This window comes from Terrapene carolina, unplaced genomic scaffold (genome assembly GCF_002925995.2).
Source record: "Terrapene carolina triunguis isolate 2854851 unplaced genomic scaffold, T_m_triunguis-2.0 Scaffold58, whole genome shotgun sequence".
Taxonomy (NCBI): Eukaryota; Metazoa; Chordata; order Testudines; family Emydidae; genus Terrapene; species Terrapene triunguis.
In genome coordinates, this window is record NW_020664409.1 from 50,167,607 (window position 1) to 50,182,466 (window position 14,860).

At 44.7% G+C, this 14,860-nt stretch overlaps 1 protein-coding gene across 3 annotated transcripts in view; it reads left to right on the top strand.

Annotated features, from left to right (window-relative positions):
- The first annotated feature begins 760 nt into the window (after nucleotides 1–760).
- The window catches only part of FAM110B (family with sequence similarity 110 member B), a 182,491-nt gene continuing 168,391 nt past the window's right edge, over nucleotides 761–14,860 (top strand). For all 3 annotated transcript variants that reach the window (XM_024200379.2, XM_024200378.2, XM_024200384.2), the window contains exon 1: nucleotides 761–1,062. The gene's annotated coding sequence lies outside the window, so the exon portion shown is untranslated. The remainder of the gene's footprint in view (nucleotides 1,063–14,860) is intronic.

Genomic DNA, 14,860 nt, shown 5'->3' on the forward strand with positions numbered 1-14,860 from the left:
TTTCTTGTACAAAGGGAAAGTGAACATTGCTTTTACAGCTGTACAATTTTGGAAATTCTCCTACGCTGCCTGAAGTATCCCATCTTGCCTTAATGGTATTTCATCAAAACCATATATTTTATGGTGAAGTAAGTTTTCTGGAGCCCACTTTCAAGGACCTTTTGGGTGAAATCCTGGCTCCTCCCCCGCTTTCAAAGATCTTCTGGGGGAAATCCTGGCCCCATTGACGCCAATAACAAAACTCCTTTTGTAATGGGGCCAGGATATTACCTATTACTGTTATCACTGCTACTTTTTTATATAATGCAAATAATATTAAAATGGATGCAGCAGTTCTCATATCAACGCAGGCTAGCACTGGCAACGGGCTGCTAATCAGCTTCCACTCCAGCGTCACAAGAGCGTGTCTAACAACAGCCCGGGAGTGAATGTGTGTGTGTGTATTTGCCTAAAGAGTGTGTTTGCCGGTAGAGAAGCCCCGCACCAGCCCTGAACCCAGCCTGGGCTGCCCAGGGCGAGTGACCCTTTGCCCGTGTCTGGGTTGCAGAGCCCAACCTCATGCGCTGGCTCGACGGAGGCTCCCAGCCGCTCCAGCCCATTGTGTGTGAAGCATCCCCCCCAGTCCCTCCCCATTTCAGCGTGGACCAAACCATTGCACTGCGCCGCTAGACGTGCGGAGCCGCCGTCTCCCGAGCGGTCGCTCACCCTAGGCAAAGGCCGGGAGGCGGGCGCAGCCGAGGGCGGGCGTGCGGGGCGAGGGGAGGCGCGGGGCAGGGCCGAGCCCGTAGCTCCGCTCCCCTCCGCGCGTGGGGGCAGTGGGAAGAACCCGGCTGCGCTCTGCCTCCCCCGCCGCCAGCAGCAGCAACAGCGCCCGGGAGAGTTTCATTCAGTGCCGGGAGGAAGCGCTGCCTGCACGGGAGGCGCCTGCCCGCCGCGCGGCTCGCTGCTCTCCTCCTCCTCTCGGCGGCTGCTTCCCCGCCTTCCCCGCAAGAGGCCGGCTGCCCCCTGCCTGCGCGTAGCCACCCCCGGAGCAGAGGCGCCCGCGAGAGGCCGGCAGGGAAGGTAAAGGCGCCGCGCGGGAGGCAGATCTTGCGAGCGGGGTGTCGGGGGGAGGCAGCGCTGGGACTGCACGCGCTTATTGTTGTCCCAAGCAGCTGCAGCTCCCGCTGCCTGCCCCCCCAGTAATATTGCACGGAGGCTGGGCTTCCCGGAGCTCGTTTCTGGGGGTAGCAGCATATTCTGCAAGATTCAGAACATCTGTGGGCCTCGGGGTGTTCCACTCCCCCCCCATGTGTCCCCCTTTCCTCTTGTGATGTAGACTCTGGTTCAGGCTTGTTGGGTCTGGAGTTGTGACAGCAGGAGGTGGAAGTTTCCCCAGCAGCTCGGGAAGCGGAAAGCTGTTTTTAAAGGGGGGAGGGATTGGGTGGTTTTGTGTGTGTGCCGACGGAGCCTGCAGCCTTGTAGCTGCAAAGAGAGGGAAAAGTTATGATGCAGAGGTTGGACGCACGAGGCTTTCGGAAGGATTTTCCTTGCAGGGTTAGATGTTTGATGCTGGAGGGATTTGATAGCTGATACTAAATTTAACAGGGCAGATGCACTCAGCAGGATCCTGGTGCCTAGTTGGGAGGTTGCTGCTGGAAGTCTCGAACCCTTGAGCGCTGACAGTTTTTCTCTATGCATTTGATTTTAATGACACTGTTGCCCTTTAAGGAATGTTTCAATATACTCACGTTCCTCAGTGTTTGCAGGATCAGTGCCTAAGCAGGAGTGGTGGGTTGTGACAAAGAGAAGTGAAAAGGTTGTTTGTCTCAGTAGTGCACAATTCACTTCTCAGAATAAGATGCAATAATGTGGTGGGATACCGCTGCTGTTGGAAAACCCAGCTGCCTCTGCATAGAGACAAATTGCAGTGCCAAATTTTTATTAGTTCTTTTTACTTAAGACCAGGTTATTGTAGTTCTAGTAACAGGACAAGCCCCCCAACTCTTTTTTTAATTTGCTTTCTTCACCATAAAACTGCTCAGAAATAAAGTGGTTTGGTTGTTCCTAAATTCCTCATTAATGTCAAGGGAAAACACATGGCCCAGGAGACAGAAACCGAGAGTAGCTGTTTAACCCTTCGGATTTGTTTTTCTGACTCAGAAAGAAGTGTGGACTTCCTTCCTCCTCTAATTCTCTTTCTCTGTGATGCAGGGCAAAGCACAAGGCTTCTTCCTGTGGGTCAGGCTTATGCCCTGTTCAGAATCTGGTACACATCTGTCACAACATTACATGAAATTAGGCCTGTCTTGTGGCTAGATTTTTAAGGACCCCTGACAGGTTTTGTTTCAAGGGAGGATTTGATTCTGCAGGAAACTTTAGGTGAGGGAAGAGAGAAGACTTATCCAAAATAAAATGCACTGGGGTGTTTTTCTATATTCCCTTTCCTGCTATTATTGTGATATAGATTATATTTCTCTTAGAAAATACTTGCTCAGAGCCATTGCTCAGAGTTCAGTGAAGTCAATTTGTTTTACATTATCGTTGGAAAGGTAGTGATGTGTCATATGACCTAATATGTGATCACTTGTAGGGGGAGGAGATGGTCTGTGAAGGAATGAAGTCCTTCGAAAACCTAGTCTAAGCAAATAGAATGTACAATAAGAAATTATGTGCCAGAATCTGAAAAGTATATGCATTTAAGCACTTAACTTTGCAAGTTTTACTTAACATGAAAATTCATGTCATTTGCATCTTGATCCCTGTTATCTCAGTGTTTAAGATAAAAAATTGATCACACTTAGGTTAACTCAGACATACTGAAGCTGATAGCTGCTTTTGCTTCATTATAGGCAATTGTCCCTTGTACTTAAAATGACAGCATTAATTTTCTTGCCTAAAAGACATAACATACCTTTAAAAGATCTGGGAATGTAGTTCTTTTTATAACTTAGTTATAGGTTTTAAAAATTGTTTGTATTCCTAACTCTTTCATAGATTTCCTGGGTGACCTTGGGAAAGTAATTTAACCTTTGAGCCTCAGTTTCCTCATCTGTAAAATGTCTGTAACCTTACCTTTTCTAACATATTGATGCTAAATGTTCATTTGTAGAGTATGGCTGATAGGGCTGATGCTATAAAAGTATAAATGTTAATTTGTTACAAAAATGTTATATCACTTCTTGTCCTACGTACAAAATCTGTTGCATGTTCTTAATAGTAGATGGTGTATGTGCACTGCTTTGTGTGTGTGTAGACTTAGACTAAGTACCTCACTTATTTTTAAATGCTCTAAAAAGATCAATTTAATCCATTCCTTAGTGCTAAACATTGGCATGCCCCTTCATGCTTCGACCACCATTCCAGAGGACGTGCTTGCATGCTGATGACAGGTTCTGCTCAATAATGATCCAAAACTGATGCATGTTCATTTTCATCATCTGAATCAGATGCCATCTACAGAAGGTTGATTTTCTTTTTTGGTAGTTCGGATTCTGTAGTTTCCGAATTGGAATGTTGCTCTTTGAAGACTTCTGACAGCATGTTCCACACCTCACCCCCCATTAGATTTTGGAAGGCATTTCAGATCCTTAAACCTTGGGTCCAGTGCTGTAGCTATGTTTAGAAATCTCATATGGGTATCTTCTTTGCATTTTGTCACATCTACTGTGAAAGTGTTCTTAAAACAAACATGCTGGGTCATCATCTGAGACTGCTATAACATGAAGTATATGGCAGAATGCAGGTAAAACAGAACAGGAGACATACAATTTTCCCCCAAGGAGTTCAGTCACAAATTTAACTAACGCATTATTTTTTTAACAAGCGTTATCAGCATGGAAGCATGTCCTCTGGAATGGTGGTTAAATCATGAAGGGGCATACAAATGTTTAGACTATCTGGCACATAAATACCTTGCAACACCAGCTACAAAAGTGCCATGTGAATGCCTGTTCTCACTTTCAGGTGACCTTGTAAATAAGAAGCGGGCAGCATTATCTCCCGTAAGTGTAAACAAACTTATTTGTCTTAGTTATTGCCTGAATAAGAAGTAGGACTGAGTGGACTTGTAGGCGCTAAAGTTTTACATTGTTTTCTTTTTGAGTGAAGTTATCTATATAAAAAAACTACATTTGTAAATTGCACTTTCAAGATAAAGAGATTTCACTACAGTACTTGTATGAGGTGAATTGAAAAATACTTTTTCTTTTTTCTTTTTTACAGTGCAAATATTTGTCATAAAAATAATATGAAGTGAGCATTGTACACTTTGTATTCTGTGTTGTAATTGAAATCAATATATTTGAAAATATAGAAAAACATCCACAAATATTCATAATAAATTTAAATTGACATTCTATTATTGTTTTTAACAGTGCAATTAAAACGGTGATTAATCACGATTAATTTCCTTAATCAAGTTAATTTAATCGCTTGAATTAACTGTGATTAGTTGACAGCCCTATCCTAAATGTATTAAAATATGTTTGTGGAGTAAAGAATTAGTGTGTCATTTGAACTGTTAGACTAACTCTATGGTGAATTGTTTTTTTCTGAAACTTGCAAAGTATCCGGCAACCTCCTCTGTTGCACAGTGTGATTAAAGCCCTGATCCAATAAGCACTTATGCATGTATTCATGGTACTAGTGTAACTAAAGTTAAGCATCAGCATTGCATGATTATGTCTTATCTGAGCAGAAAATGTAATATCTGGAAGGGGTGGCAGAGATGTGGCTATGCAGCATTCTTAACAATTACTAGCAGCCCTTTCTGAGGCAACAATTTTTGTCATATACCCGTGGTCATGAGAGCTGTGGCTGAGATTTAACTCAGAACAGCTACTCTGCATGGCATGATCCCAGTCAAAAGGGCGCTAAATTTCACGGCAATTTGTCACAGATTATTGTTTTGTGTTTCAATGTTAACTTCTTCAGGGTTTAACAGTCTTTGGATGTTGCAGGCAGGTGCCACAGGAGGTTTCAGTGGCAACTGAGCTAACTGTGGTGGTGGTCATCATGGGGAAATGGAGGGGAAGGCTTTCTAGGGTCGATGTCCTGAAATCCTCAACTGTAGGGCTTTTACAGAGATGCTTTTACACCATGCAATTAAGCAACCATGCCCCTTGCCTCTTTCATGCAGCTGCTGATCCCTCCCCAGAGGGATCAAGTTTCCTATGTCCTCAGCCATGTGGAATATTTGTTGTAACTTTTTTCACAAGAGTTGATAATGTGGTCCATGTTTTTGGTGTATGGGTTTTTGTTTTTGTTTTTGTTTTTATTGTTACCAAAATAGTTATACCACTAAAAACCCTGGTGTGGGTGTAGTTACACTGGTATAAAGGTGACTTCCACTTTCTCGTATGGAATAGCTATAGTAGATCAGTATAAACTGTGTCCAAACTGGGAAGGTGTTCTGTTTTAACAATACCGGCATAGTTAAAGTGGTACACCTTTCTAATGTAGACAAACCCTAAGTACACCATGGTAATTTCCAATTCCATATGCAGACAGTTTACCATATTTTACTACCTTGTATCTTTTGATATTACTTTTTTCTTTCTTTCTTCTTTAGTTTTTAAAGTTAGTATCAACATTTTCAGTGTCTGTTCCTTGTGGACTTCTGACGTGGTGGGAATGTGAAATCTCAGATTGTTATTGGAAACTTTCAATGTGGGAACATTCCTAGGAGGAAAAAAAAAAGTAATGTGACTCTTTTTCTGAAAGTATATTTTGGTATTCCAAATTGGGGAGATTACTGAAGTCTCATTTAAAGTAATGAATAAACTGACAAAGAAAAAGACCCAAGACAATTTCCACGCCAAAAAACCTGCATAAACTACAGTTAAGGTTGTAAATATATATAGATTGCTTAATTAAAAAAAACCCTTAAATATATGTTGTAATTTTCCTAAACATGAACTCAAAATTCAGAATTAAGATTACATGTAAATGTCTGAAAGTAAAGAAATGCACGCTGCAGATAAACCAAACAACCTTAACCCTGCTCCCCTAACACCACCCCTTGAACAACAGAAACAGGAAACAATTCTGTAGTAATGGTGGGACATGTAGGCATGCTGGTAATTGAATGAACTCTCCCCCCCACACTCCCTCCCCCGCACCCCGTCTACACTCTTGAAATGGTTTGGGGTTATAAAAAGTAATACTCCTGTCACATGATGGGGGTGAGTAGGGATGAGTATTTATTTACTCTGATGGCTACTGTGTTGTTTTCCCTTTTCATATGGGGGAAGAGGAGAAATGTAACTAAAAAATAACCACAAACTAACACGGACAACTAAGAAAACACACAAATGGAGAAATCTAGGATGGAGGTCAGAATGAATGACCTGAACCCCTTGATACATAAAAGGATTATTCTTCCTCTTTGTGGACATCTGCCAACAACTATTATCTCAATGGCTTTCTAATCACATGCCACTTCTTATTCTAAGAGTTCCTTTTGCAATGGTCTTGTTTGTCTGCTGAGTAGGATCTGCCACCTAGGGCCTGTTTGCTGCTCCCTTGTCCCTTTAGGTATGAATAAGAAGCAAGTACTTTTGGAAGGGACCAGGGGAAGGCATAGTGCAATGATGGAAGTTATAGGGGAAAGGCATTCATGTTTAGGGTCCTGGGCTGGAGCCTGTAGCAGAGAAAGGACATGCCCTCTCACCCCCTTGAGTGCCACCTAAAGTGGTAGTGTGGAAATCCATGTGACCCAGGATTTGTGAGCCTGGCAGTAAGGGGCCTAAGAAAAAAGGTGTTTGTTGTTTTAGGTAGAGCTAAAGAACTCTTTAGCAAGATGATTGGTGAAGGTTGGTAGTGAAGCCTTAAATTATAACAGGTGTGAATGCTGTAGTCCTAAGAAAACCACTGATGTATGTATTTTAATTCTGTGCTTGGGACCTTTGTTATCCTGGAAGGAGCAGACTTTTGCTTTGACCAGAGGGCCAAAGCACTAAAATTCACTCTTTGACCAAAGAGAGCAAGGGCAGACAGACAATGGATGCATCCTGGCACCAGCCTGCTAAGCCGCTGTTACAGACAGACTTTAAGTGCAGCCAAGTGCTTGCTTCTTCTCCAAGAAGGATGACGACAAAATTACATATGGACCATTTAATAAAGAAATTTAGCAGATATATGTGAGTCTAAGGCCCCAAACGTGACCTAGTCGAATGAATTGTGCCTCTGTTCAGGCACCCACACGGTACACCTTGCAGGGTTGGGCTTTAAGACTGTAAATTCAAGCTTTTGAAATTCAAAGGTGAATGTTTAAAACAGAAGGAAAATGTATGTCAGTAATGTGGACAGATTTTTGGAAGAATCATTAAGAAAGTAAGACATTTTGGGTAATGTTTTATGTATCAGAGCAACATCAGTGCTCTTGAAATTGCTTTATGCCAGTTAAGGGTTTTAATTGATAAAGCATATGTATAATTTTCTTGGGAAGTAATGCTCTTGCAAAGGCATAGTTAATCCAAAATATGATAGTCCAGATTTTTAATGGTCACTTTAAATGCATGCTTTCTTTCAAGAGGAGCTGTAGCAAACTTGAAATAGCTGTGTTCCTTCTAGGAAATAAGTGTAAAGAGACTGTGATAAGCAGTCAAGAATCTCAAGAAAAATGGTAGTGGATGTCTTAGTAGCATTTAGTATTCATTTATTGTATGTTTTCATTTACTCCTGTCTCTGCTTTATATGAGTGTGTTGCTTATTGTTAAAATATTATCATTAAAAATTATGTGACTTCGGCTACTTTTATCGACAGTCTGTTAAGAGTTATGACCCTTGACCCAGTTCTCTGGCTGAGTTTGATTTACTGTCCCTTGACACAGATTCTGTTAAGAGACATAGTTAAACCAATTTGAGCCCTGTGGAAGACGGTGCAATTCACTGTCTTTTATCGACAGTATCACTTTATTAATTTGCTTTTATAATCTGAGAGTTTGAAAAATTGCATTTATAACTGTGAGGAAATTTTTAAGCTTGTACTGGTCAGTGTATATATATCCAAAATCTTCTTAATCTCAGTCAAGAGGAAACAAGAGGGTCCTTAATACTGCAGTTTACAAACTAAGACATGGTTTCCACCTAAAATTTAGGTCAAACGAACTGTATTGCTCAGGGGTGTGAAAAAATCACACTCCTGAGAGACATAGTTAAACCAATTTGAGCCCTGTGGAAGACGGTGCAAGGTTGACAGAAGAATTCTTCCCTCGGTCTAGCTACCCCCCCGAGGGGGAGTATTTATTAAAGCAACAGAAAAAACCCTTCCATGTCTACACTACAGTGTTACAGTGGCAGCTGTGCCACTGTAGCACTTGTAGCATAGATATACTCTAAGGAAGAATGTGGTGCATGGTGAGAAGAATGAGATTGGGATGTATAGTGAGTTTGAATGCAGATAGAGGAGGAGTGAAGAAGAAGAGAAATGGAAGGAAATGAGAGAGACTGAAGAGAGGGGGTAAGAATGAGGTGAAAGATGGAGAATGGGTGAAGGAGGGAAAACAAGAGAACGAGAAGAAAAGTCTGAGGGTATGTCTGCGCAGTGATTTTTGGAGCAAGCCTCCCAGCCTGGGTTGACAGACTCGGACTAGCGGGGCTTGAGCTAGTGCAGGGGTCGGCAACCTTTCAGAAGTGGTGTGCCGAGTCTTCATTTATTCACTTTAATTTAAGGTTTCGCGTGATGTTCTATGATTCTATGATTTGTCTGCCTGTGTTCATGTGTTGTCTCTTGTCTTATACTTCGATTGTAAGCTCTTTGGGGCAGGGACTGTCTTCTTGTTCTGTGTTTGTAATGCACCTAGCACAATGGTCCATGACGGGGGTTCCTAGGTGCTACAATAATACAAACAATAAATAATAATAATTTGTCTCTATCATCTGGCAAAATACTAGTCTATAACCAGTTACAGGTCTAATAGACTCTGTGGGCCAAATTAATTTCTCACATACACACTGTGCAAATTAGCTGAGGTCCGTAGGACTCCATGAGGTGTATGTCCATGCAGAATTTGGCCATATGTGTCCTTTTTGTATTGGATGACTCTAGTTCTATGATTCAGAGAATGCTTTTGGATTTTTTTAATGATGTTTATCTAATCAGTCTCATAGCTCTTCAGGTCCAGGTTGTTTCCCCCAAAATGACAGTATACTTATGTTTGGCCTGGTCTACACTACGACTTTAATTCGGATTTAGCAGCGTTAATTCGAATTAACCCTTCACCCATCCACACAACGGAGCCATTTAGTTCGAATTAAAGGGCGCTTAAAATCGATTTCTGTACTCCACCCCGACGAGCGGAGTAGCGCCAAAATCGATTTTGTCAATTCGAATTAGGATTACTGTGGCCACAATTCAATGGTATTGGCCTCCGAGAGCTGTCCCAGAGTGCACCATTGTGACCGCTCTGGACAGCAATCTGAACTCGCATGCACTGGCCAGGTAGACAGGAAAAGCCCCAGGAAAATTTGAATTTCATTTCCTGTTTGCCCAGCGTGGAGAGCACAGGTGACCACAGATACCACAGATACCTCAGCTCATCAGCACAGGTAACCATGCAGGCTGATAATCGAAAAAGAGCACCAGCATGGACTGCACGGGAGGTACTGGATCTGATCGCTGTATGGGGAGAGGATTCAGTGCTAGCAGAACTTCGTTCGAAAAGACGAAATGCCAAAACTTTTGAAAAAATCTCCAAGGGCATGATGGAGAGAGGCCACAATAGGGACTCAGATCAGTGCCGCGTGAAAGTGAAGGAGCTCAGACAAGCCTATCAAAAAACAAAGGAGGCAAACGGTCGCTCCGGGTCAGAGCCGCGGACATGCCGCTTCTACGCCGAGCTGCATGCAATTCTAGGGGGGGTCGCCACCACTACCCCACCTGTGATCGTGGAAACCGGGTCAGGGATAGTCTCTACACCTGAGGATTCTGGGGATGGGGAAGAGGAGGAGGAGGAGGAGGAGGACGAGCTTGCAGAGAGCACCCAGCACTCCGTTCTCCCCAACAGCCAGGAGCTTTTTCTCAGCCTGACTGAAGTACCCTCCCAAGCCAGTAGCCAAGACCATGACCCCATGGAAGGTACCTCAGGTGAGTTTACCTTTTAAAATATAAAACTTGTTTTAAAAGCAAGGTTTTTTAATCATTATTTTGCCCTGAGGACTTGGGATGCATTCGCAGCCAGTACAGCTACTGGAAAAGTCTGTTAACGTGTCTGGGGATGGAGCGGAAATCCTCCAGGGACATCTCCATGAAGCTCTCCTGGAGGTATTCCAAAAGACTTGCCACAAGGTTTCTGGGCAGTGCCGCTTTATTCCGTCCTCCATGGTAGGACACTTGACCACGCCATGCTTGCAGCAAGTAATCTGGTATCATTGTCTGACAAAGCCTGGCAGCGTATGGTCCTGGTGTTTGCTGGCATTCAAGCAACATCCGTTCTTTATCTTGCTGTGTAATCCTCAGGAGAGTGATATCGCTCATGGTAACCTGCTTGAAATACGGGAACTTAATTAAGGGGACAGAGGTGGCCTTTCCTACTGGGCTGTTTGCCTGTGGCTGATAAGAAATCCTTCCCTGCAGTTAGCCAAGCGCGCGGGGGGGGGGTGTGCGAAATGGCCCAGAGCTTTTTGCGTTTGGCTAGCAGGGATCTTCCCTGATACCAGCCACGCGGTGGGGGGAGGGGTAAAGCGATCATCCCAGGGAATTCATGGCGGGACGGGGGGGCGGGGGGGTTAGTTTGGTTTCTGCAGGGATCTTCCCTGATACCTGCCACGCGGTGGGGGGAGGGATACAGCGATCATCCCAGAGAATTGGATGGGGGGGGGGGGGTTAGTTTGTTTTCTGCTGCTGAAGGTTAACAGGAAAACCGCAGCAGTCAACAGGCTTTGCTTGGTATGGGAAAGGAGGGCGCAGAAGCCAAAAGACAATGGCTTACCATGGCTGCCTGCAAGCTGAATTCTGTTGCCCGGACCTGCGTCTGTGATCTCTAACACCAAAGCCACAGGCACTCAATATTAAGATGGAAAATGCGACCTTGTACTGAAATCACATGTGCTATGTAATGTGAATAGTGTTTTTCACCATGAAAGAGTATAAGTATTGTTCTGTAAAATGTATCAATTTAAAAAATTCACTCCTTTTTTTCAACCCTCCCCACAGCAGCTGCAAATTTTTCAAGCCTCCCTCCTCCGTCCCGAAGGCTATCTCAGATAAGGCGGCGTAGAAAGATGACGCGGGACGACATGTTCACAGAAATAATGAAATCCACCCGCAATGAAAGAGTTCATTTGAATGAGTGGAAGGACACTGTATCTAAATTTAGGAAAGATGCCAGTGAACGTGAGGTCTTGAGGGACGCTCGAGATGAGAGGTGGCAGGCTGCAACGCTGGGGCTGCTTCGTGATCAAACGGACATGCTCCGCCGTCTGGTGGAGCTTCAGGAACGGCAGCAGGATGACAGACTGCCGCTGCAGCCGCTGTATAACCTCCCTCCCCCCTCACCATGTTCCATATCCTCCTCACCCAGACGTGTAAGAACGCGGGGGGGGAGGCTCCGTGCACCCTCCCACTCCACCCCAGGGGACAGCCCAACCAAAAGGCTGTCATTATATTGAATTTGATCAGTGGCCTTATACTTCCCTCATATCCTCCTCCCAAACCTCACCCAGATTACCTTCTTGGTTCTCTCCCTATGTTTATAATCACTTAATAAAGAATACATGATTTTTAAATGATAGTGACTTTATTACCTTTGAAAGAAAGCTGGGGGGAGGGTGGGTTGCTTACAGAGAATGAATGAGTCAATGAAGGGGGCTGGTTTTCATGAAGGGAGAAACAAACAGATATTTCACACTGCAGTCTGGCCAGTCATGAAACTGGTTTTCAAAGCTTCTCTGATGCACAGCGCTTCCTGATGTGTTCTTCTAATCGCCCTGGTGTCTGGCTGCGCGTAATCAGCAGCCAGGCGATTTGCCTCAGCCTCCCACCCTGCCATAAAGGTCTCCCCCTTACTTTCACAGAGATTGTGGAGCACACAGCAAGCAGAAATAACAATGGGGAGATTTCTTTGGCTGAGGTCAGAGCGAGTTAGTAGCGATCGCCAGCGACCTTTTAAACGGCCAAATGCACATTCTACCACCATTCTGCACTTGCTCAGCCTGTAGTTAAACAGCTCCTGACTCCTGTCCAGGCTGCCTGTGTATGGCTTCATGAGCCATGGCATTAAGGGGTAGGCTGGGTCCCCAAGGATAACTATTGGCATTTCAACGTCCCCAACGGTTATTTTCTGGTCCGGGAAGTAAGTCCCTTGCTGCAGCCATTTAAACAGAGTAGTGTTCCTGAAGACGCGTGCATCATGAACCCTTCCCGGCCACCCCACGTTGATGTCGGTGAAACGTCCCTTGTGATCCACCAGTGCTTGCAGCACCATTGAAAAGTACCCCTTGCGGTTTACGTACTGGGTACCCTGGTGCTCCGGTGCCAAGATAGGGATGTGGGTTCCATCTATCGCCCCACCACAGTTAGGGAATCCCATTGCAGCAAAGCCATCCACTATGACCTGCACATCTCCCAGAGTCACTAGCTTGTGTAGCAGCACCTCAGTGATTGCTTTGGCTACTTGCATCACAGCAGCCCCCACAGTAGATTTGCCCACTCCAAATTGATTCCCCACTGACCGGTAGCTGTCTGGCGTTGCAAGCTTCCACAGGGCTATTGCCACTCGCTTCTCAACTGTGAGGGCTGCTCTCATCCTGGTATTCTGGCGCTTCAAGGCAGGGGAAAGCAAGTCACAAAGTTCCATGAAAGTGCCCTTACGCATGCGAAAGTTCCGCAGCCACTGGGAATCGTCCCACACCTGCAACACTATGCGGTCCCACCAGTCTGTGCTTGTTTCCCGGGCCCAGAATCGGCGTTCCATGCCTATAACCTGCCCCATTAACAGCATGATCTCCAAAGCACCGGGTCCCGCGGTTCGATAGAATTCCATGTCTATATCCTCATCACTGTCGTCGCTGCGCTGCTCTTGCCTGCTCCTCTCCGCCTGGTTTTCCAGGTTCTTGTTCAGCATAAACTGCACGATAAGGCGCGAGGTATTTATAATGTTCATGACTGCTGTCTTGAGCTGAGCGGGCTCCATGCTTGCCGTGGTATGGAGTCTGCAGTGTTCACCGAGGAAAAAAGGCGCGAAATGGTTGTCTGCCGTCCGTTGCTTTCATGCAGGGAGGGAGGGAGGGGTGAGGCTGTACCCAGAACCACCTGCGACAATGTTTTGGTCCCATCAGGCACTGGGATCTCAACCCAGAATTCAAATGGGCAGGGGAGACTGCGGGAACTATGGGATAGCTACCCACAGTGCAACGCTCCAGAAATCGATGCTAGCCCCGGTACATGGACGCACACCGCCGAATTAATGTGCTTAGTGTGGCCGCATACAATCGAATTTATACAACCTGTTTCCCAAATTCGAATTATCTAAATTCGGATTAATCCCGTAGTGTAGACATACCCTATGTATCTTGGAATTAAGAACTCTTATAGTTTTGGATGCAGCACATAGTGCTGTGTAATGTGATGAGTATACACCTAAAAGGAGGAACATTTTATAGCAGCATTAATAAATTTAGTCATCTAAACATCACTAGTTTCAAATTCTGAGAGACTGCAATGTGCAAGTTAAATCTAAGTGCATGGTTCCTACCAGACATATTACTTCTTTCTTTTCAAGTAGGGACAATCTTGGAGTGTTTTACTGTTCATCTTCCTAAATTAATTCTGGAGTGTTTTGCTGTTGAGCTCCCAAAATATGCTCATTTTGTTATTTTTAAGAATTGGGATACTGGATGCTAAAAGTTTCAATGAGCTGCAACCTTTCATCAGTTAAAATGGCAGGCTGCTTGAATGAGAATTTACATATTTCAGTCCAGCTACTGAGAGTGAGCAACTATTTTCCCATTTAAGATGTTGTCAGATATATTAGATAAAATCACTGGATAAAATTTGATACAGTATATAATTATTTTAACAATAAATCAAAGTGATTCATTAATCAATATTCATGAGTCATTGTAACAACCCCATTAGATGGGAGACTAGAGCCCTAATCCTGCATATGGATCTGCATGGGCACATCCTTGACACAATGGTAGAAAAGTCTTTGCATGGATCCCTTGGGGACCCTGTCTGAGGGCTACCTGGCTAGATCCCTTTGCAGGATCAGGGCACAAGGCACTACTTTTTCTTATACTTATTCTCTGATATTTTCAGTAATTTCTTTCATTTATTTGAGGTTACTCTGTTGCCCCGTCTTGCGGTGTGCCCTGTGCAGGTGAAAGGGTCTGCCCACATGGATCTCATGGCAGTATTGGTTCCTGTCTTGGCAAACTGAATGACATGGTAGGTTAAAGGGAAACTGTCAACTAGAAATCAGTTTTAAAAAGAAAGAAAGAGTAGTTTCAGGTGCTGTGCCTGCCCTTAATCCCCCTGCCAGTTTGTGTGTTTTTGAAAACACATTTTCCTATTTTTAAAAAATTCTCTCCCCTCTTGCTGTCTGAAAGATCCACACAAAGGAAAGGAGAAACTGATTCTAGTGAAATTAGGGTTACCATACGTCCGGTTTTTCCCGGACATGTCCGGCTTTTTGGTAATCAAACCCCTGTCCGGGGGGAATTGCCAAAAAGCCGAACATGTCCGGGAAAAATACCGCCGGCTGGGCACTTCCCCTCCCGCGGCTGCTGTGCTCCCTACCTTGACTCTTCTGCTCTGTTTAAAGCCGAGCTGCCCGAGCGCTACCGGCTTCGGGCAGCCCCCATGCTTCCGTACCCTGAGCCGCCGGCCGGGCACTTCCCCTTCCGGGCTCCAGGGGCGCAGGGTCCAGAGGCCTGG